Source organism: Papaver somniferum, chromosome 9, assembly GCF_003573695.1.
Source record: "Papaver somniferum cultivar HN1 chromosome 9, ASM357369v1, whole genome shotgun sequence".
In the NCBI taxonomy this organism is placed as follows: Eukaryota; Viridiplantae; Streptophyta; class Magnoliopsida; order Ranunculales; family Papaveraceae; genus Papaver; species Papaver somniferum.
Window position 1 is genome coordinate 178,418,432 of NC_039366.1, and position 25,752 is coordinate 178,444,183.

The following is a 25,752-nucleotide window of genomic DNA, read 5'->3' on the forward strand; positions in this document are numbered from 1 at the left end:
CATATCAGTTCTCCTTAATAGTAATCCTGGAGATTCTTCAAACCAACTAGAGGTCTTAGACATGGAGATCCTCTATCACCCTATTTATTCATCATTTGCATGGAAATCCTCTCTAGACAATTATTGATTAAAGAAAATGAGAAAGTTATTCATTGTTTCAAGATAACACCATAAAATAGCCCTGAATACCATCTTTTCTTTGCTGATGGTTGTCTTATGTTCATCAGAGCAGGCCTTGAAGAATGTTATTCAAATATTAGAAACTTCTTAGCAAAGCCTCAGGTCAAATGATTAACTTTAACAAATCTGGAGTTTTCTTTAGTAAAAAAGTACACCCTAAACATCAAAGAATGATCTCAATACTCCTTAAAATAATAAAAAAAATAGACTTAAAAGATTCTTATCTAGGTGCACCCCTTTTTATAGACAAATCTAAAATTAAGCTCTTTGAAGGAATAATAGGAAAACTCTTAGCTCAACCTAGTAAAATGGTTCTTAATAAGGCAGTATTAGCCAACATGCTACTTATCATATGGGTTGTTTTATACTCCCTGTTAAAAATTACAAAATCTATTGATGCACTGCAAAGAGACTTCTGGCCGGAAAGAATCTGATAGGAAAGGATATTATCCCAAATCCTGTGCTTGTCTATGTAAACCTCTTTACAAAAGAGGATTAGGTTTTAGAAATGCTGATAAATTCAATTTAGCAATGATAACAAAATTAACATGGAGACTTTTAACTGAAACTAAAGCCTTATGGGTTTCTCAACTTAAACCAAATTTTTTTAGGAAAACCTCGGCTTTTAGATCAAAACCCAATTCTACCAGTTCCTAAATTTGGAAATGTATCCATAAAGGGACCCAATTAATAGAACAAAATAGTATTTGGGAAGTAGGAGATGGGCTTAACATAAACATTTGGGAGGAAAAATGGATACCAAATCTAGATTTCAGTTTACAATAATTAAGGAACATAACAAACACTCATTTAACACTTGTGGCGGATCTTATTGATCCCATCACTAAAAAGTGGAATGTTAACCTAATCCAATCCATCTTTCCTGATCACATAGCAGGAAAAATTTGTAAAATCATAATAGCCATTGATAGGAAGGCAAACCTCAAACCAGATAAACTCAGATGGCTGCTAACCAATTCAGGAAACTTCTTAGTGAAATCTATGTATAAAAAATTAACATAAAATACTATCAATACTCATAATCTAGGTTTACTTGATACCTTCTAGAAAGAACTGTGGGCTCTAAATTTTTCTCAACGAATTAAACTCTTTACATGGAAATGCTTTCAGGATGCAGTTTCCACTAATTTCAAACTAGCTAGATTCATGAAAGACATCTCTCCAAAATGCCCTCTAGGTTGTGATACTAATGAAACTCTAGAACACATTTTGTTCCACTGTCTCTATGCATAGTCAGTTTGGGCTCTTAGTCTAAACCCAACAGAATTACAATTCAGTCATACCACTTATTTTCTGGATATCTGTAAAGCATGGATGGATGAACCTAGCAAAATTTTACCAATTGAGATTATCATGACAAAAATCTGGTTCATATGGAAGGAAAGATGTGACAGAGTGTTTGAAAACAAACATAAAAATAACTCTCAATTAGCCCTAGAAATACAAAGGCATTTATGTTATTGGAACAACATCAAGATCAACGATCCTATGGGATCAATTAGACACAGAGACCATCAAAAGCCAATCTGGAAATTACCAAATAGCTTACAACATAAGATTAATTATGATACAACTTGGTTATCTTTTGATAGTCCAGTAGGTTATGTCATAATCTTGTGTAATGATACATGGATTTTTGAGCAAGGCCAAGCAGGACCTTTCACAGCGGCATCTCCAGAAAAGGCAGAGGCAATATGACTTATTCACCCAACAAAATGGGAGAGAGCAAGGCTTAACAGATTTCAACATAGAAGGCGACTGCAAAAACCTGTTTGACTATTTAAATGGGAAGCCTTCTTCTATATTTTGGCAACATTAAACTATTATGGATGAAGTAAAGTATGAGATTATCTTTTGTTTTAATTTTTTAGGTTTTTATTTATCCCAAGAACTGCCAACAATTCAGCTGACCTTCTTGCAAAGGAAGCTAGGACTTTTCAAACAACTTTTTTTTTTTAAGAAAACTTAGGCAGAGCCTAAGGATTTAGATTGCTAATAATGCAAGTGTAGTCATCGTTTAGAAAAACATTAGACCCACTGCTAAGGTTCTTACAAGTTATAACCAAATTCAAAGCTTGGAGATTTTGGGTTCTATGTAACAGTTTAAGACCCAGTAAAACAAAAGTTACGGGTTTGATATGTAATAGGGATTCTTCAGTCGATGTCTGTTTTTCCTTGTGGTAGTTTCTACTGAATCTTCCTTTGATTTCTTGGATGTAGAGAGTGTTGAAGTGCTCCAGGATTTCACTTGTTTCAGCATGTATTTCTATGTTCATGTGTTGTTTTTCCTCCGCCCATTGAAAGTCTAAGTCTGCTCCTCCTGTGGCTCCTTCTGCTCCCCACTGTCTTGTGTGTCCTCTGTTATCAACATAGTTGCCTGCAAAATCAGTAATATTTAGGGCAGAGAAAAACTGATAAGTGTTTGGATCCTGAATAGTACAGATTTTGATTAAGAAACCAAAGCTCTACTTTTGTTGTTGGATCCCAACATGAGTTCTAGGAGTAGCTATATGGGATTCATTCTCAATGATATGCCCCTGAGTATTCAAGGCATGGCAATGTAACTTGTGAATTCTGTTATAATCACAAAGATGTTGTTGAATGCTGAGAGTAGTATTCTTAGCATTAGGAGAGATGTTTTGGAAAACTAGATCACATCTAGCCTTCCAAATGAACCAAAAAGTGGTTGCATAGATGCAGACATTATGACTGATGTTTGCATTGTGAAACCAGTCATTAAACCAGTCCATGAAAACAGTATGGTGATCAAATAAGCCATGATTTCCACCTAACATTTGCTGCCAGACTTCAGTGGATGCAGCGCAGTTGAGGAACATGTGTGTCATAGTTTCCTCCCCACAGTTGCATAATTTGCATATGGGATCAATATAGTGGAGAATGCTTGCAGTTTTGGCATTTGTTGGCAGAATTTCATGAGCACATTTACAGAGAAAGATTTTGACAGCTGGTGCCACTTCCAACTTTCATATAGCTCTCCAGTCTTTTGTTGTTTGATCATTTCTATAGAGATTCTCTATTTTGGCTTTGTATAGAGCTTTAACAGAAAATTTTCCTGTGTTGTTGAGATTCCAGTGAATACTGTCTTCTTCTCTGGGGTGAATATTAAGGTTAATGATGACTTTAGCAGTGTCAAAGCTAAAGATTTGCTGAATGAGCTGAATATTCCATTCCCTTTGATTTGTCATTAGGTGAGATAGCAGTTGGATATCATTGGGGAAGTTTGCAGGTTTGATGAGTTTGTCAGTTGAAGTAGGTATCCAGAAGTTCTCCAAAAATTTTATTGTGTTGCCATTTCCTATTCTCCATTCACAATGTTGCTGAATGTTCTGAATGCCTTCTAATACCCCTTTCCATATCCAGGAGTCTCCGTCTTTAGCTTTGGTGTTCATGCTGAGAACATTTCTTCCCAATAAATATTTGGCATTCATCAGTTGGTACCAGAGAGAATCCTTATCCTGCTCCAATCTCCATCCTATTTTTGTTATCATGGCACTGTTGAAAAGCTCCATATTCATAAAACCTAATCCACCAAGCTCCTTAGGTTTGCAAATGGCTGTCCAGGCTTTTGGGTAGTAGCCTGTGGGGTTTTCCAGGTTCTTTCCCCAGAAGAAATCTCTTTGTAGTTTGTTCATATCTTGACAGGTTTGCTTTGGGATTCTGAAACAATTCATTTGATAGATGCTCGTTGTAGAGGTGACAGATTTTATTATAACTTCTCTTCCAGCTGGGTTCAGTGGGGAATTCTTCCAGCTAGACAGGTTTCTCTTCATCTTATCCACTCCTGGTTTGAAAGATTGGATCTTGCTTCTATGTGTAAATAAAGGAGAGCCTAGATACTTGTCATGTGTAGGAAGAATTTGAACTCCAAGCAGCTTGCAGATAATAGGCATAAGAGCTGGATCAGTGTCCTTGCTGAAGAAGGCTTCTGATTTGCTGAAGTTGATGAGTTGGCCAGAAATATCTCCAAAAATGTTGAGGATATCCTTGAGATTCTGTGCTTCAATAGTGTTTGCCTTACAGAAAACCATGCAATCATCAACAAAGAGGAGATGATTTATGGATGGGGCATTTCTACAAATTTTTACTCCAGAGATGAGACCCAAATCTTCAGCATGAGATAAGGTTCTGGAAAGTGCCTCCATGCAGAAAAGAAACAGGTAAGGAGACAGGGGGTCTCCTTGCCTGAGTCCTCTAGTAGGGTTAAAGAATTTGTCAGGGGAGCCATTTAGAAGGACAACAGTAGAAGTAGTGGATATGCATTGCATAATCTTGTTGCTCCATTCAGAATTGAAGCCAATTTTGACCATAATTGTATGAAGAAACTTCCATTCCACTCTGTCAAAGGCTTTAGCCATATCAATCTTGATCCCCATACTTCCTTTGTTGCCTTTAAGACCTCTTCTGGTTCTCATGTGGTGAATAATTTCATGGGCAATGGCTATATTATCAGCTATTTGTCTTCCTGGTATGAAGGCAGATTGGTAGGGAGATATGATTTTGTTGAGATATGGTTTCATTCTTTGGGCTAGCAGTTTGGATATGATTTTGTAAGTGGTGTTGCAGAGGCTAATGGGTCTGAAATGGCTGGGACTAGTAGGGTTATCAATTTTGGGTAAAAAGGATATGAAGGTTGAGTTCATTTCTTTGAGAAGGTATCCTGACTTGAAGAAATGTTGGACCATTTTAACTAGGTCCTCTCCTATAATATCCCAATTCGCTTAGAAGAAGTTAGGTGGGAAGTCATCTGGTCCTGGAGCTTTATCTTTGGCCATGCTGAAGAGAATAACTTTGACCTCACCATCTTCAGGAATTCTATTGAGATTTTTGTTATCTTCAGTGGTTATGACTGTAGGAATGCTTCACCAACCACTTCTCAAAAATGGCTACTTCAGAATCCCCTTCTATGAATACTGAAATCCTTTTCAAACAACTTGTAATTAGGCAAACTATCCTCCTTTTTGTATCATTGAGGCTTTGAAAGTAGATGTATCAAATGCCACACACATCCGGACATTAGATTTGCTAACGTTAGCTTTTTGAATGATATTTTAACTTACACAAAAAAAAAAAAAAGTTTTAACTGTAAAACATTCTTTTATCCAAACAGTTACCGTTTTTACTGTCAAACATTAACACTTTTTCCGTGTAGAAAGCGGTCACCGCCATTGAACGAGGCACGTGTTGCAAACGCGTTTCCCAAACCTAGCTTAAACCTATTCTATTTATACTTTCCAAACTCGAAATATGACCGTTGCATACCTTCTTATTCTTATTCACCCAAATTAATCTTATTTAGCAGAGAGAAAGAGATAACCAGGGAGAGTAAAGACTCAGAAGAAGAACACACAGAAATCACAGAGAAAAAGAGAAAGATTGCAACAAGATCTGAAAGAATGGCATCAAGAGTGATTGTTCCTGAGAGGCAAAGAGGTATTCTTTTCTCTTTCTGTTTCTAATTTGTGGGTTTTTATTTGTTTAACTTTTGGATGAAGTATTTTCTTGTGTTATAATGTGATTCATCTGTAATTTTCATGTATACTTGAAATCTTGTTGTTTTAGGAAGAACCCCTGTCGTTTATGAAATCCATGGTCGTTGGATTTCTTCCTTTTGATTGTGTTTCTCTTTTTCATTAGTTTGGATTTTATTAAATTGATTCCTTAGGGTTTATCGAAATTAATAGCATCGAATAAAGAAAGGGAGAATTTTGCCCAAACTTGTAATTTTTGTTTCAGGATATGTTGTCGATTGAGAAACCCTTTGATCTCTTGTTATCAAAATGGGTTTTCTTTAAATCTGTGTTTGCTTGCTTAGTTAAGACTTTTCATGAAAATTTACAGATGGGGCTTTTGCTGGAAAACTCAAGCCAAAAGCAGCGGAAGGAAACAATAGGAGAGCAGCCCTTGTAGATATTGGGAACTTAGATGCTAAACGAGTAGGTGGTGATGCTGGGAAACAGCAGCAGGTTACTCGTCCTGCAACTAGGAGATTTGGTGCAGTGTTACTCGCCAATGCACAAGCTAATGCCGAGAAGAAGAATAAGGTAACAATCATCTACATAGAGCGATCTCTCCTTTTGCCTGTTTCTTGAATGGAATTTTTAATTGTGCCATCTCTTGTTAATATGTCATTTGTTGATTCCTTTTATTACAGAAACCAGTTGTAATTGCTGATAAAGCCGTTGTACTGAAAACAAAGGTATCCAATCCTGTTGCAAAGAAGGCTGTTGGAAAACCAAAACAAGAGCCGGTAATTGGTGCAGATGCAGAAGAGGCAAAAAAGGAAAAACCCAATACCCAGAAATCTTCTAGGAAGAAGAAAGTGCAAACCATGACTTCAGTGTTATCTGCTCGTAGCAAGGTTGATTGTCAGAATTGTTATTATCATGTATCACCTTCTTATGATTCTATACGAGACCATTTGATTAATGCTTCTGTTTCTGTCTATTTCAGGTTGCCTGTGGTTTGTCCGATAAAGCAAAGGACATTGTTGACATTGATGCAGGAGATATTGATAATCAATTGGCAGCTGTGGAGTATGTCGAAGATTTGTATAATTTTTACAAACTCGCTGAGGTATATCTCTTTAGTACTAGTTTTCTTTCTCAGTTTTTAATCTGTAAATCATACGCTCAAGACTTAATTTGTATCTATCTTGTCACACAGAGTTCAAGCCAAATTCCAGACTACGGATTTGTATAATTTTTACAAACTCGCTGAGGTATATCTCTTTAGTACTAGTTTTCTTTCTCAGTTTTTAATCTGTAAATCATACACTCAAGACTTAATTTGTATCTATCTTGTCACACAGAGTTCAAGCCAAATTCCAGACTACATGGATTCACAGAATCAAATTAATGCCAAGATGAGGATGATTCTTGTAGACTGGTTGATACAAGTTCATAACAAATTTGAACTTGCCCCGGAAACCCTTTATCTTACAATCTATATTGTTGATCGTTACCTTTCGACCAATGTTACACAGAGAAGGGAGTTGCAGTTGCTAGGCATCAGTTCTATGCTCATTGCCAGTAAATATGAAGAAATCTGGCGCCAGAAGTATATATTCTAACATTTGGTTGACCAGTATCATTTTTAACTTGATTGTCTAAAAAGATTGAGTGAATAATTTTCTTCATTTGGGTTGGGTGCTGTTCTTGTAGGTAAAAGACTTTGTCTGTATTTCTGACAAAACATATACGAGAGAACATATACTAGGCATGGAGAAATCAATCTTGGCCAAGCTTGGATGGACCTTAACTGTTCCTACTCCTTATGTTTTCCTTGTACGTTTTGTTAAAGCTGCCATGGCAGATAAGGAGGTAATGCTCATTCTCTTACTGTTTTTGATTGTTGGAAGTTTTGTGTATCTTCGTTTCTGATTCTTAATTTTCTTTGATTTCAGATGGAGAACATGGCTTTTTTCTTGGCAGAATTGGGTTTGATGCAGTACGCGGTGGTAATGTTCCGTCCATCGATGTTGGCTGCCTCTGCAGTCTATGCAGCACGCTGCACCTTGAACAAGACAGGTTACACTGGATCTCAGTTAATGTATGCTTCGTCTCTGTATTTACATTTTCCATACTAGATCAACATAACTGCACTGTGCACAGTTATGATTGAAGGATTTTGCCAAAGAAAGACAAACTCATCTGTTTTATTTTGACTTTACACAGTTATTGTGCCAAGTTATTGGTGAGCTTCCATGCTGGGGTAGCTGATGATAAGCTGAGGGTGGTGTTCAACAAATACTTAAGTCCTAAACGTAGTGCCCTTGCTTTACTTGCCCCAGCCAAAAGCCTTTTGGCTTCATGATACAGTAATGGAGAATACAATTGAATCATTCATCATGTGTTCTTGAGAATAATAATGTATATTCTTAATCGTTTTAGGTCCCTTTTCTACAGTATATTCAATCTATTCTTATTAGTTATTAGTCTAGTTTACTGTAAACGATGGATCATTGGTATAATGACCAGTGAATTCAATGAGCTCATGTAATTTTGTTTTCTCTTTTAAGAATAGAGAAACTAATTTGAAGTTTGAACTAATGTACCTGTCAGTAATATAGCAATATCAATAGGAATTTTTCACGGTACATTTTCCGTCTGCTAACATTTTGGTTTGGGATTGTGATGGCAATACAAAATGTTGCTGGAACTAATGTAGAAGAAATAGTAGGCAAACTTGACCCCGTGACCCCTTCCTCTCTTTTTTCTTGACCTAAACTAGTCCTGTCCGCAATTATGACCCAAAATATGTGTTATGGCCAAGAGTGTAAATGGATACATCCGAAGTGGTTGTAGCCTTTTTTTCTTTCTCTTCGAAATCACATCCGAACTGAGGCTGCGGATCGTCTGTTACAAAATTTCTCTGTTCCTCTATTCCACCCAATCCTCGATCGCCCTGTGTTTCTTATTATAACTACCAAATTTGGACGTGCTATACTTTGACTAGTTTAACGGATCTATGAGGAAAATTAGGAAATATTTCATTTATCTTTTTTCTACCAGTAGTGCATACTCCCTTAACGTCATCTTCTTCTTTACAACTCACTAATTAGGGTTTCGATTTTGTTCATGGATTTTTGTTCTGTAGAACAAATTGATAGAGATTTTTGTTTTGAAAAATGCTACTTAGGATTGAATTTAAACTATGTAAAATAGGAAATTTACGAAGTTTCTACTATGGCTTTTTGATCCTAAAACAGTCACTGCAGTGTATGTGCAAAAGTTGCAGGGCAGATAATGTCTACCGCATCGCTGCATTTATACATCCTTAAGAAATTTCTCCGCTGGAAAAATGTAACTGGTGTTGAACTGTAGACGAGCAATGCTTGCAGTTGAATTTTTGCAGTCTTAAGCTGTGCAGAGATTTAGATTACGAACTGACAAGATATTGCAAAATTTTCATAGTCATTTGCGTGCAAAACCTAGAAAACTAAGTATCAGCAACTTAACAAATCAATTCAAAGGACAAAACTCATGAAGAAGGGGAGATAAGTAACCAATCGTCATGGATCGGATACGGAAGAGGATTCACTAACATTTGATTCCTTTTCTTTTTTTGTGCAAGATTGTGGGAAGTATTCTAGGGGCGGAAGAGATTGATATTTTTTCCTAATTTTTCTCTAAGAAAATCCGATCAAATTAGTCAAGTATGTCACCTACTGTGCTAGTTATAATATAAGACACGTGGTTGGTGGGGATTTGTTGGAATAGAGGAACAGAGGCATTCCGTAACATACGATCCGGAGCCCCGAACTGGATATTGTGTAATATCCGAACCGAAGTCGTAAGAAAGTAGAAGAATAAGTTGTTTATGTTTTTGCAACAAGAAAAAATGTTACAGTTAACTGTGCCCTGTGACCTAAATTGGTATTGTTACACATGCAATCGAACCAAAATCAGTCTTGTGCCCCTAAAGTTGCATCATAGTCCAAAATCATCCATGGTGACTCTTGCTTCAGACTCATTCTCTCTCTGACTCACTTGATTCCATTTTGTATCTATATCCATGTGGTCTCTCTCATCGTATGACTCATTCTCTCTCCCACTCACTTAATTTTTTCTTTCCGACCTCTCTTTTCTTACCGTTGCTCTGTCTGTTAGTGCCTCAACGGCTAGTTTTGGTCGGATTTCTACGGATTTTCTATCGGATTTCCCACCGACAATGGAACTCAATCAGCAAGATCATCACTGCATATGCAAATGTCTCAACAACATAAATAACAGTCTCAATGGCGATTGTGAAGAACATCACAAACATCATAGCTACAATCTACACAATCACAAACTCATCCGGATCACCAGGATCACTCGAACATAAAGAATATAATCAATACCACCTACAACTTCTCCACCTAATGCTTATAATTCTTTTGAAAATTGTAATCACAATCACAAACCCACGCCTATGCCCCCTGAGAGATCCAGTTTACAAGCTAAATCTCAACAATTGAGCACTCATATATGCACCCCCATCAACTGCATTCATACCTGTATCAACTACACTCATACTTGTATTCACCTGATTTTTACTAAACCCCATTCTATCCAAACAACGGATGAATCAAATGCCCCAAATCCCCCTGATAAACCAAATCTCTCAGCAAGCTAATTTAAACCTCCTCTGGCTCATACCCAAATCTACCCTCTCTTTTTTTTCCAAGGTATGCCAACGGTACCCCTCCCCTCTTAAGGAACGTCTATCCCAGGTATGCTCAGGTAACTCTCAATACTTCTCTGATTTTGATTCAACCAATCTATCTTTACAATACTACTCTTTCTAGCCTTCTTTCTAAGTTTCTATAAATCCTAGCCAGAGTTGTTTCATAAACTTCTCTTTCTGGACTAGTAATATGCTATACAATCACGTTGTTATAATCATGATCTCTCAAACTTCAAATATACTTGAAATTATATTAATTTTAAGACTAAATATTCATAAACATACCACTATCCAATAACCAACCAAAATAAGCAAAATATCCAACAACAAAAAAGTGATTATGTCTGAAAAGATTAAAGTTTTAAGTAACACCCCTCACACCTCTCATTATCTAGATATGTTGTTTACCTATCTAAACAGAATTGGATATGCTTGGACCAACATTTCGCATCCTCTGTGAAAATGCGGGGGTCTAACAACCTCACCCAATATTTTGATTAGCAATCTGTATGGACTAAATCTGATATACTTTTAAGAGAATCAACTAGACAGTCAGACTCAATCTTAATAAAAAGTATATCAATGAGTTAATATCTCGATCTCTTGATTTAATCTATACTCAAGCAAACAGAAATTTGCGAGTCTTTATTAAATACAAGAGATATAAACTTGGATGGTACCAAAGACCAATATCCAAGGATCAATCAATTTCTAATCAACAACCAAAGGTTGGATTTCACAATTGATCGATACAACGCATACCATGTGATATTTAAATTATATAACAAAATATAATCCGGAATAAAAATAACACAGACACCAGAAATTGTGTTAAAGAGGAAGCCGCAAATGCAGAAAAACCCGGAACCTAGTCCAGATTGAACACCACACTGTAAGCCGCTACAGACACTAGCCTACTACAAACTAACTTCGGTCAGGACACTAGTTGAACCCCAATGAATCTCACACTGATTCAAGGTACAGTTGCGCTCCTTACGTCTCTGATCCCAGCAGGATGCTACGCACTTGATTCCCTTAGCTGATCTCACCCACAACTAAGAGTTTCTACGACCCAAAGTCGAAGACTTGAATAAACAAATCTGTACTACACAGAAAAGTCTATGGTAATAGATAAATATGTCTCCCACAGATAAACCTACGAGTTTTGTTCCGTCTTTTGATAGAATCAAGGTGAACATGAACCGGACTTATATTCCCGAAGAAACAGCCTAGAATTATCAATCACCTCATAATAATCTTAATCGTATGGTACCGAAACAAGATATTGTGGAATCACAAACGATGAGACGAAAATGTTTGTGATTTCTTTTTATCTTGCCCTATCGGAGATATAATCTCAAGTCAATTTTTTCAATTGAACTTGTACGATAGAAAATGGCAAGATCAGATTGCTCAACTACAAGAGAAGTAGTTTCGTCTGGCTTCACAATCCTAATGAAGTTTTTAAGTCGTTAACATACAGGGTCTCGAGAAGAAACCTAAGGTTAAAGGAGAATCGACTCTAGATAAACCAACTAGTTTCATACAGGAGGTGTGGGGATTAGTTTTTCCAGTTGCTAGAGTTCTCCTTTATATAGTTTTCAAATCAAGGTTTGCAATCATTGTTAGCTTAGTAACAAAGCATTCAATATTCACTGTTATATGAAAACCTGATTAGATACAAGCTAATATCTTTCAACCGTTAGATCGAAACTTAGCTTGTCATACACAAATGAAATGTATTTCATTTAGGTTTGAGTAATCGTACCTAAATGTGTACACTTAGTCGGTTCACAAATAGTTAACCAATGGTTATCCATAAGAGCACTTCAATATTAACCCTATTCATCTTCTTCATATCTAGTTCAAATGACTTCAAAAAAACTAGTTGAAAAGTTTTTCAATTGCTTAGGTCTTTATACATAGACACAATTGAAACAAAATCGGTTTGATTCATTTGAATCAATTCATGAACAATATAGCCATGGTTTGCAAAGATTGCATTCCTTATAATTTATTATTTAAGTTCATGAACTACCGATTTGAGAAAATAACCAGCTTGGGTACGCGTACGGGTATGCGTACCTTAGCAACCGGATTGAGTTGGTTTTGGTTTCCAAACTCAGCAGAATTTTCGGGTAGAAAAGTTCCGCCGGTACGCATACCTAAGGTGATTGGTTTACTAGTTTGTAACTACAAACTTCAGCAGAATTTTCCGGGAGGAAAAGTTTCGCCAGTACGCGTACGGGTACGCGTGCCCAACCTGTCTCCTTTACCAATTCCGTATGCACACATATGCACACACTTGGTTTCCGGTACATGGATTTATACACTATATGCATAGATGGTTACATAATCTCAACACTACATTCCAATCATTGAAACATTCTTCTATAATGTTATAATAGTCGTTATTCACAACTATCGTCATCAAAGCAATTTTCAAGAGATTGAAACGTCATCATGACTTTCGTCACGGGTGAAGATGAAAATGGTTATAGCGAAAGCTTACCAACACATATTTCGAGAAATAGATAGGAGAGATAAACTCGGCTCGAAATAGCAAATGTGTATGTATGAAAACTATCATACTTATACGACTTTTGTCTCAAGAGTAGGAGATAGAGTAGATAGACTTTTGAGTGATAGATAAGTTCAAGTCTCCACATACCTTTTAGTCGGATGAAGTTTCACTGGTTCCTTGAGTAGTTCTTCGTATTCGTAAGATGATTGTCGTGGAGTCTAGAGCTCAACTACACTTAACTATCCTAGTCCGAGACTTAGCTATAAGTAGACTATAAATCAAGACATATAGTTTTGACAACTAAATTTGACAAACAAGCTTGAGATAGTAACGCTTGCGAGTTCGACCGAGCAATGCTCTAACAATCTCCCCTTTGTCAATTTTAGTGACAAAACTATCAATACATATGGATTACAAAATAAATAAAACTTTGTAGCTTCTCGTCCACATGCTTGATCTCCTTGGTGCTTCAACATTACTTGAAAACTTCGTCTTTTCCAAGTACTCCCATGATTCCGTAGATGTTCATTTCAGCATCATAGTTGTTGAAGATCCGTAGTCATAACAATGAGAAAACACAAGCTCTCGATCATTGTTATACAGTGTCACTGTATTATTACACAGTATCAAAGTTCAATTGTATCACAACTTTGACAAAAATATTATGGTGATATGTATCACTCCCCCTTAGTCAATACTTTCATCTCAACATGAAAACCACTCCCCCTTACATAATGATCCGAAAACCATATGTATTTGTAGTGTGAACTACACGTTAATTCTCCCCCTTTTGTCAATAAAATTGGCAAAGGTACGAAAACGGGATCCTAATGAAATTTCCACGGAGATGCTTCAAGACCAAAGAAAATTATATATCAACTTTGTTTAGATGCAATCATATAGCCGAAGCTAAATGCATTCGTCAAGGAGTTTATAAAGATACAAGATAACTCCTAAAATATTCCACAGCCGCACTCCCCACAAAGATATGGAAATTAAGCGCAAGTTCAAAAGAACTCTCCCCCGTTTTATGTCATTCCCGAAAGAACAACAAGAGCGACCTTACTTTCATAAGAAAATAAGGATTTCTTTGGACATCAAAAACCACAAAGGAAATGATTTTGTATCCAAAATTCTCAATTAAATTAATCACAAGAGAACCCATGATTAATTTAATCGGAATACTCAACCAAGTTAACCACAAACGAATTCATGATTAGTTTAGTTGGAAATGCTCACATAAGAAGACTTATGGAGACGCACAGTATGTATACATAAAATATGGATCAGGGAAGATCAATACTGCGGAATGGACAAAGATTCATTCCATTTTTCATCACTATTTGTATAACGACATATAATAGACATAAACTTCGTAGACAAAAATTCATCATATCTTCGATCAATTATTTGCATAACGACATAACAGGTTCAATTTTTGTTTTGTCAAAAGTTCATCGATCTTTTATCAATACATGCATATCGACATATGAAGGAGATAACTTTTGACATCGTATGGGACAATCATAGTTCACGGATGCAAACAAATATATCCCATAAAATATTGCAATATATAAAACCATAAAGATTAATACTGCAAAAATCATCTTCCAAATCAACTTTAGAATTTAAATAAATAAATCTAAAAACATTGCAAGATGAAAGCGTTGGACATAGCTATGTGTACTCACAATAGTGGCTATTCCAAACCCTAGTTATCCTTCTTAACCAAAAACAAGAATAAAAATTCTCTTAAGAAGTTTCCTAGATATTAACATCTTTGAAAAATTCCTTGTCATCCCCGAACTCCTTGTCGTCGACAGCCATTCGGACATATGGTTCATGGAGGAAGGAGTCAATACCAATGAACCTTCTTGGCTGAAGTTGTCGAACCAGGGCCTTCTGAATTTCCAGTGATCTAACACAATCCTTTATTTGATGAATCTCTTTCTTTGTCTGCTTCAACTCTCCAAGAACATTAGAAAACTTCTGAGAGTTTGAAGGAACAGCTCTTGGCTTCCTCACATTCCTTCTTTTTCTTTTCAAAGTTGGAGACAATGGAGGTCTATCTTTTTCCTTAGTGATTGTTGGCTTAACAATCATATTGACATCTTTTCCATCAGAAGACATGATGCTTGGAGTATCCATATACGCACGGTTTTGTGATAGGAATTCACAATCAAAACTCAACAAGCAGTCTTAAGATATAAAGAGTGTCAGAGAGGGAAAAAGGAATGTAGGGTTTCTAAACCTTTAAAAGGTTTGTGTACGCATAGCTCACAGCCCTATAAAGAGTGAAATTGTCGATGATAACCCTTTCTTTTTGATTAAACGGGAAAATCCCTTCCAATATGAAAGAATTCCATACTCAAAAACAAAAAACTAAGAAAAACAAAACAAAATTTTCTTAAAGCCTGAGGTGTGCATAATGTTGTCTCTTTTAATCAGGCACATGAGACAAGATGCACGAGGACAACACAATCAAGTTGTGCTATGGTGAGCAACGATTTGTCCACCATAACCTTTTTGAGAGGAATTCATGGTTCCCTGTCTATCAATTGGTTTAGACCATACCCTTTTCTTTAGTGGTCTAGACTTCTCTTTGGAAACTAGCTTCTTTGGAGAAGATAAAATCTTACATACCTCAGCGGTTTTCTGCGTGAGTTTAAGCTTGTTTGTTAGACGATCCGCTCTTCGTTGAAGCTTGTTGACATATCTCATCTTGTGTTTGTACTTGAAACACTTTGAAAGTTCATGACCCTTGAGTGAACAATAAGAGCATGTCAACGCATAAGATGATTCAGGTGCTTGTGATATGCAAGCTGCACGGCACATGGTAGATCCCGAAATATTAGACAAAGAGTTTCCAATAGAGGGATCAACTGATTCTTCCATCTTGATTGGGTTTTCTTCTAAAATATTATCAAGATTGATGTATGTATTGCTACAATTATCAAAATCAATAATTTCACATAGAAGCGCAACACTTGATTTTTTCTTCATCAGAATCATAATTGTTAGACATCTCATCAAGTGTTGCAGCAAGACCTTTGTTCCCAGTGTATTTTCTGCGATTTGGACACTCGTTTGCAAAATGACCAAAACCCTTACACTTAAAGCATTGAGGCATATCCTCTTCATCAATTTCATCTGTGTCCCTGTTTTTATGAGGAATACGATTATGAGGTTTTACTAATGCTTTTGGCTTATCTCTGGAGAACCGTTTACTTCTCTTCAAAAGAAGATCTCTAAACTGTCTTGTGATCATCGAGACTGATTTGTCAAGATCTTCATATGATGGATCAATCTTAGAGTGATCATCTTCAGAGATATACACATTTTTACTTTTATCAAGTAATTTTGTGTTTTTTTGTGCTTTGAACGCAACATCCTTGCTAGATTTGGATGTATGCTCATAATCAAAGATCTTTAGCTTCCCAACCAAAGTATTTCTGGAGAGGGTATCAAGGTTATTTCCCTCAACGATGGCATGCTTCTTAGAATCGTATCTAGATGGAAGCGATCTGAGAATTTTCATCACAATGTCCTTTTCAAGAATAGTCTTACCCAATGCTAAAGATGCATTAACAATTTCAGACACTTTGTGATTAAACTCATCAAATGAATCTTCATCTGCCATACGAAGGTTTTCCTAATCGGAATTTAGGTTTTGAAGCTTGGCTTCCTTTTCACTGGTATTCTCTTCAAATACTGTTTCTAAGATATCCCAAGCATCTTTAGATCGAGTGCAATTAGACACATGGTGCTGAAGATTAGGGGTAATGGCATGTATGATGGCATTCAAACCGTCATATTTTTGCTTTGCAGCAAGTATATCTGCATCATCGTATTTTCCAATATTCTTTGGAACAGTAGCGTTACCTATTGCCACAACGGAAACATCATAGCCATTAACTACATATACCCATGATTGAAAATCACGCGATTGAAGAAAAGCTCGCATAAAATTTTTCCACCATAAGTAATTTGAGCCATCGAAGACTGGTGGTACGTTAATTGAGATAACACCTCTGTCCATAGAGTCAGATCGCTAGAAACACAGACTTTTGAGGTCTTGAACGTGTTTGCCTGCTTTGATACCAATTGAAAATGCGGGGGTCTAACAACCTCACCCAATATTTCGATTAGCAATATGTATGGACTAACTCTAATATACTTTTAAGAGAATCAACTGGACAGTCAGACTCAATCTTATAAAAAGTATATCAAGGAGTTAATATCTCGATCTCTTGATTTAATCTATACTAAAGCAAATAGAAATCTGCGAGTCTTTATTAAATACAAGAGATATAAACTTGTATGGTATCAAAGACCAATATCCAAGGATCAATAAATTTCCAATCAACAACCAAAGGTTGGATTTCACAATTGATCGATACAACGCACAACCTGTGATATTTCAATTATATAACAAAATATAATGTGGAATAGAAATAACTCAAACACCAGAAGTTTTGTTAACGAGGAAACCGCAAATGCAGAAAAACCCCGGGACCTAGTCCAGATTGAACACCACACTGTATTAAGCCGCTACAGACACTAGCCTACTACAAACTAACTTCGGTCTGGATTGTAGTTGAACCCAAATCAATCTCATACTGATTCAAGGTACAGTTGCGCTCCTTACGTCTCTGATCCCAGCATGATGCTACACACTTGATTCCCTTAGCTGATCTCACATACAACTAAGAGTTCTAGGACCCAAATTCGAAGACTTGAATAAACAAATTTGTACTACACAGAAAAGTCTATGGTAATAGATAAATATGTCTCCCACAGATAAACCTACGAGTTTTGTTCCGTCTTTTGATAAAATCAAGGTGAACAGGAACTAATCGATAAACCGGACTTATATTCCCGAAGAACAACCTAGAATTATCAATCACCTCACAATAATCTTAACCGTATGGTAGCGAAACAAGATATTGTGGAATCACAAACGATGAGATGAAAATGTTTGTGATTTATTTTTATCTTGCCCTATCGGAGATATAATCTCAAGTCAATTCTTTCAATTGAACTCATACAATATAAAATGGCAAGATCATATTGCTCAACTACAAGAGAAGTAGTTTCGTCTGGCTTCACAATCCCAATGAAGTCTGTTTGTACCCAAAATTACTTTTGGGCCCCAAACACGATTGAATCTATGATTTGATGTGTACTTAGGGTTAGGAAACGAATTGAAGAACAATAAAAGAAACACAAATTTAACGTGGTTCAGCAAGATGTGCCTACGTCCACAGATTAATCTCCTTGGGAAGTGATGTTTTATTGATATCAGAATTACAATGGATTTTTTATGTATTAGCTAGCCTAGCCCCTTCCCCATCCTTTAGGGTTTATACCCATGTCTTTATATAGTAACCTGGAATATTCTGGAACATTCTTCTAGGGTTTCAGGTACAGGCCGGTGGAAACGGGCCGCTGGAAATGGGTCAGCAAACTGGACCAATATATACAGTCTGCCAGGCTTGGACGGACATATATTTCCGTTAATATTGATGTAGTTAGCCCGTACCGTACCCAAATATTATGGTACGAACAAAGTCTTTAAGTCGTTAACCTACAGGGTCTCGAGAAGAAACCTAAGGTTAAAGGAGAATCGACTCTAGCTAAACCAACTAGTATCACACAGAAGGTGTGGGGATTAGTTTTCCAGTTGCTAGAGTTCTCCTTTATATATTTTTCAAATCAGGGTTTGCAATCAATGTTAGCTTAGTAACAAAGCATTCAATATTCACCGTTAGATGAAAACCTGATTAGATACAAGCTAATATCTTTCAACCGTTAGATCGAAACTTAGCTTGTCATACACAAATGAAATGTATTTCATTTAGGTTTGAGTAACCGTACCTAAACATGTACAATTAGTCGGTTCACAAATAGTTAACCAATGGTTAGCCATAAGAACACTTCCATATCAACCGTATTCATCTTCTTCATATCTAGTTCAAATGACTTCAAAAGAACTAGTTGAAGAGTTTTTAAATTGCTTAGGTCTTTATACATAGACACAATTGAAACACAATCGGTTTGATTCATTTGAACCAATTCATGAACAATATAGCCATGGTTTGCAAAGATTGCATTCCTTATAATTTATTATTTAAGTTCATGAACTACCGATTTGAGAAAATAACCATCTCGGGTATGCGTACGGGTATTCGTACTTTAGCAACCAGATTGAGTTAGTTTTGGTTTCCAAACTCAGCAGAATTTTTCGGGTAGAAAAGTTCCGCCAGTACGCGTACGGGTACGCGTACCTAAGGTGACTGGTTTACTAGTTTGTAACTACAAACTTCAGCAGAATTTTCCGGGAGGAAAAGTTCCGCCAGTACGCGTACGGGTACGAGTGCCCAACCCGTCTCCTTTACCAATTCCGTATGCACACATATGCACACACTTGGTTTCCGGTACATGGATTTATACACTATATCCATAGATGGTTACATAATCTCAACTCTACATTCCAATCATTGAAACATTCTTCTATAATGTTATAATAGCCGTTATTCACAATCATCATCATCAAAGCAATTTTCAAGAGATTGAAACGTCATCATTACTTTTTGTCACGGGTGAAGATTAAAATGGTTAAAGCGAAAGCTTACCAACACATATTTAGAGAAATAGATAGGCGAGATAAACTCGGCTCGAAATAGAAAATGTGTATGTATGAAAACTATCGTACTTATACGACTTTTGTCTCAAGAGTATGAGATAGAGTAGATAGACTTTTGAGTGATATATAAGTTCAAGTCTCCATATACCTTTTAGTCGGATGAAGTTCCACTGGTTCCTTGAGTAGTTCTTCGTCTTCGTAAGATGATCGTCGTGGAGTCTGGAGCTCAACTACACTTAACTATCCTAGTCCGAGACTTAGCTATAAGTAGACTAGAAATCAAGACATATAGTTTTGACAATTACATTTGACAAACAAGCTTGAGATAGTAACGCTTGCGAGTTCGAAAATGCTCTAACACTCTGCGATTCCGAATTGCTTATCTACTAGTTGGACGCAAAGGAGGATAGTTTCGTCCACTTCTTTCTCTTGCAGGTACAGGTTCCCTTGGTGCCACTGCTGGTGCTAGTGGTATTGGTCCTTCTGCTGGCTCTGGTGTTGGTCCCATGTTTGGTGGATTCACCTCTCCATAGCCTGCATTTTCTACTGCGGCCACCTCATATGCAATTCGGCCAACTACCGGACACGACATGTCGAATTGAGGAAACACAACTGCTTGAAGAGGAATGGGGATTGCTGCATTCCTACGGATCTCTGCTCTAACAGGTGTTGGCATTACATTAATGACGAATCCTTGATGCGCCCTTCCAGTAACAACATAACGATTTCCAACAAGCACAATACCCTCATTTACCACATACTGATCAATCTTTGGATGAGTTTCATATACAACCCATCCTTCATTTGCACTCCATGCTTGCCCCAGTTCACAACTCACGGCAATTGGTGTTGGTGAGGGTTTATCTCCATGGCCATCAGCAGGTATGATCTCTTTATTATTATTGGTACCACTGCCACTTCCAGCCTCATGCACATTATTCTGAAATACTACTCTCTCTCTGCCATCACCACTACTACTTCCTCCCTCTTTATAAGCGCTATCCTGAAACACCCTTTGTGCTGATATTCTATTTCCTGCATGATTCTGCAAAACCTCACAACATACTCTTCAATCAATGATAAAGTTCAAGAAACTAAGTTATACAATTGCCTCCATAAAAATTTCAATTACCTGAGTTGGATTGGTGATGTTGAATCTTCGCTGCACCACAATAGTTTCATTCCCTGGTGGGATTTGATCAAACATCTGCTTCATCTTTACTCTTCGATAATACGAAAAATTCTCCCAGTGTGAATTGAAATTGCGGGTATAATTGATTGCCTCTCGACCATTTGGTAATGCAATTCCATAAGGAAAACTGGAGATGGGATAACTGGGGTTGTACCAACTGAATGTATGCTCCTACAAAATCTCCGGTGTTTCCTTAATAACCCCACCCTCACTGTAAAACGCTCGAGGCATATTTTCTTGATCTTATTGATAGAAGGAGATCTCTTTCTCTGATTTTTTCTATGAATATGGTGAATAAGAAAATAAAGAGTTGGCTCTCCAAAATGAATTTTATATTCATTGGAAGAGTAACAGAATCCGACTTTCTACCGTCAAGAGTAAATTCCCCACTTTACTCTTGCACCACCCTCTCCATACGACACATTAATCAGACGCAAATTCTTTCAGTCAGGTCATTAGAATGCAAAGACCATCATTACGCCTATAAACCATTTTTAAAGACCTACATTAAACGGTTGGCAACACTTGGCATGCCTAAACACCACGAGATATGCATCATATATTCCCCTGCTTGTACTCATTCTGATGGCACGAGTCGAACCCTAGTAATTTTGGTGACTTTGCATAATGGGCCTATGCAATTCGGATACTCAAATAACCCGAACCCCAGGAGCAGCCAACAACAAAAGCTCTCAAGTTTATGGTACGTAATCTCTATATTTTTTCTCATCATAATTGTCGTAATTAGACCACCCTAACTATCAATGACAAGCACATCAGTGAGTTAGCCCTGTCTTTCTCGTTATCTAATTCGCATGGGTCTGTTTTTCTAAATACTTACCACCTGCATATGCACATAATTAGAGTAATCCACACTATGTAAAATAGTACCGACTTCAGCGTCCTAGGAATACAGTTTGTTATCATGTTTTGTTTCGTCTCTATTATGCCTCGCAAGTCTATTCTCCAAGTACCATTAGCCAACAGACATCGGTCCACTCACATGTCAAAGTCCTCTCACGTAATTTTGTTCTAATACGCCTATAAAGTTATGGAAGATATCAGCTGGAACCGCACTATTGGAAGCAGTAGCAAACAAAACCTGAGCCACCCTAAACTTCACTTGTACCATCCCACACCCGTGAACCAAATTCAAATTAAAGCTGCCTATCTCCCCCCAATAATTTGTATCCCTTTCTCACTTGCTATTGGAGTAGTAACCATTACCCACCCTTCATACTTTTCCTCATGGCTTCCTCTTCAAACTCCAACCCCAAAAACATTGATAGCTTGGTAGAAAAAATAAAATCTTCTACGTCCATGCCTAAGGATTTGTTTCCCGAAGTCTTCCTCAATCCTGATAACATCCAACCAAAGATAAAATTAGACTGGTGCTTCATAAGAAAGTTGTGCAGCAATATTTGTTTTGAAACCTCAAGAGTAAGCAACTTTATAAATAGCAATTGAGATATGTTGAGAAGAATTGAAGTTGATATCTGGAACAGACAAAGAAATTTCTACACACTAAGGATCACACATGAGGAAGATTACTCTATTCTTAGAAGAGGAGGCACTAGAAGAGTCTTTGATAATCTTATGGTCCTTGTTGAAGTCCTTGCTGCTGGACCTGATCAAATTGATGAAGATATTTTATCCAAAGTCATGGTATAATTTCTCATCAAGAGAATTCCTAAACACATAATACCTGACATTAGAGGAATCTTAAAACCTGCTGTAATCTTCCAAGAGGCTAAGCTACCTTATGGAAGGGACATATATGAGAAGCATGTGGAAGTCAAGCTTACAATTGATGTCATTGGATCACTTAAGTTTGGAATTGAAGCCTTTGAAACCACCACTATCTCTCACTAGTTGGAATTTTCTTATGCTCTCAATGGTATCAAATTCTGCAAAGTTTGCAGAATTCTTGACCATCCAAACCCTCTTTGTCCTATACCACAAACTCAATCCTATACCAACACAATGCCAAGACATCCACCTCAGCCACCTCTAACTCAGAAACAGAAAAATATACTTGTTGGTAAAGCTATTATTCATAAGACTTACTATGATTCTGATGCTGCAATGGATTTTGAAGCAAAAATGAAATATGCTAAGAAATTAGAGTTGGAGAGCGTTATAGCCAACTTAACCACGCATCAAGCAACCCAATCATCTTTGGAGCTCAATCCCACAAAAATGATATTGCTGACACCTCTCAACACCCTGATGTTCTTGCTTGTCAAATTAGAAACAGGAAGCTGGACATGGCCAAAATAATTCTTAGTACCTACAAGAAAAGGCAACCAAACTTGAAGGCTGCTGCAAGAGCTAAAGGCCCTTAAACTTCTGCAAATCCTGCTCAACCCATAAATACCAATTTTTCCCAGTCTTCCCTCTCTCAAAACCCTTACTTTTCAATTCTCTACCCACTTTATGAATACTGAAATTGCCAAGAAAAAGGAGGCCTAGAAAGCTAAGAAAAAAATCACCACTTTGCAACTCCTATGGAACATCTTGGAGCATCTAGCTCTGTGGAACCAAAGAGGAAGAAGCCCATCAGAAGTGTGGATGAAGATACCTCTAATACCATTAATGTTGATAAACTTAAAAGATACAAAAACTTGGACACTCTCATGACAGATCACCAAACCACCCCAACCCAAAACTTGGCTAATGGTACCTTGGAAAGCATCAACCCTGAATACAAGGTATTAATCTATGTATTAACTTTGTTTACAATTGATATTTATTTCAACTTGATAGCTTGTTTAGATAGTTTACCTGCTATAAAAACTTTGCCTATATGCATAAGCCACACAAACTTTTTGTATGACCATATTGCTAGAAGATTAATCTCAAAGTATCCAAATGTGTCATACTTATGGCAATTCTTTACAACTCTGGCTTAATTGCCAAGGTTTAGGTACCAAGGATGCCAAAAGATACCTAAATAACATGTTGAACAAACTTAATCTTGACATCATCTTTCTTTCTGAAACAAAACAAAACAAAACAAAACAAAGAAAAGATTCCCTTCAGAAGATCATGAAGGAGATAAATGTCAGTAACTTCTGGTGGGATGAACCAAGAGGGGTAAGTTGAACTGCTGGTGGTTTAGCTTTGATATGGAAAAGCAATCTCAATATTGAGGTTCTTTACTTCTCCCTTAACTATATCAATGCTATAGTCATCCTTACTAATAGCCCCCCTTGGCTATTCACTGGTTACTATGGTAGCCCATATGAGCTAACTAAAAAAAGCTGAATTATGGAAAATGATTGAAACCACTGCCTCTAATAATCAGCTCCTCTGGCTGATTATGGAAGATTTCAATTTTATCCTTCATGATTATGAAAAGTTCAGCACTCACCAAGAGGCAAACTTCTTCAATAACAAAATTCTTGAGCTAGAAATGGTGGACATTGGGTTCACTGGTTGTTCATTCACTTGGTCCAATAAAAGAACTTGGACTGCTCTGACTGAGCAAAGTCTTTCTATAGGGATAGCTACTGATAGTTGTTACTATTATACCCCAACACCACCATATCTAACATGCTGGCTATAAGGTCTGACCATCATCCTATACTGTTAAACTCCACTCCCCATTGGAAAAATGGTAGCATCCCTTTCAAGTTTTTTGGGCCTTGGCTGGAGCATGAAGATTGCAAGAAAATTATAGCTGAATGTTGGAAAAAAAACTTTCTCTAGTTCTTGTGCTTTCCTCATTGCCAGAAAGCTCAAGGATATAAAACTCCAAATTAGAACATGCAACAAATAAGTTTATGGCAACATCAAAACAAATATTGAAGACTGCAAGCAACACCTACACTGGCTTCACAATAACTACTTCAGAATAGATAGAGGGAAACCTATCAGGAATGCAAGACAAGTCTTTAATGATTGGTTAGACATTGAAGAAAAGTTCTGGAAAACAAAAATAAGGGATCAATTCATCAAGTTGGGAGATAAGAACACAGGGTATTTTCATATAGCTACTAAATGCAGAACTACAAGAAACAAGATTGATTATATGCAGGATGAAAAGGGTGTTCGGATTCATGACCCTCAAGAAGTGACTAACTGTTTCACCACCCATTTCTACAATATGGAAACTGTTGATTTTATCAAAACCATGATATCATCCAACTCATCCCAACTACAATCACCCACCCCCCCCCCCCCCCCCCCCCCGGATAACCTCATCCTAAATAAACTCACTGATACCAACAAGATCAAATCCATTATGTTCAGCATGGTTGGAGACAAAGCTCTTGGCCCTGATGGCTTTCCTCTAAATTTCTTCCAAGATAATTGGGACATTCTAAGAGAGGATATCACTAAAATGGTCCAAATTTTCTTCACCTCTGGTCATATGCTTAAGGAAATGAACTATGCCTTCATATCCCTTATACCCAAAGTAGACAACCGAACCTCCCCCAGCCACTTCAGAGCCATAAGTCTCTGTAACACCACCTACAAGATTATCTCCAAACTCATTGCACAAAGAATGAATCCTTACCTAACTAATATTACCTCTTCATACCAATCTACTTTCATCCCTTGCAGACAAATCTCTAACAACATTGCAATAGACCATCAAATTATTCATACTATGAGAACTAAAAGAGGAAAGAAAGGTGAAAATATATGGCCAAAGCTTTTGATACAGTTGACTGGGTTTTCTTAGTTACCATAATGAAGCAAAGTGGTTTCAATGATCAGTGGTGTGAAAAGATTTATCAATGTATCTCTACCACCTCCTATGTTGTTCTCATTAATTAATGGCTCCCCTGATAAGTTCTTAAAACCTTTAAGGGGGGTCAGGAAAGGTGATCCTTTGTCCCCTTACCTCTTCTTATTTTGTATCGAATCTCTCTCTATAACTCTTATACAATCTGAAGAACTAGGACTCATCACTAGCATAAAGATCTGCAAGAGGGCGCCCATTATCAATCATCCCCTCTTTGCTGATGATTGCATGGTGTTCTGCAAGGATAA

At 37.0% G+C, this 25,752-nt stretch overlaps 1 pseudogene; it reads left to right on the plus strand.

The window, feature by feature from the left end:
• The first annotated feature begins 5,497 nt into the window (after positions 1-5,497).
• On the plus strand, positions 5,498-8,306 carry LOC113313156 (annotated as a pseudogene).
• The last annotated feature ends 17,446 nt before the right edge of the window (positions 8,307-25,752 follow it).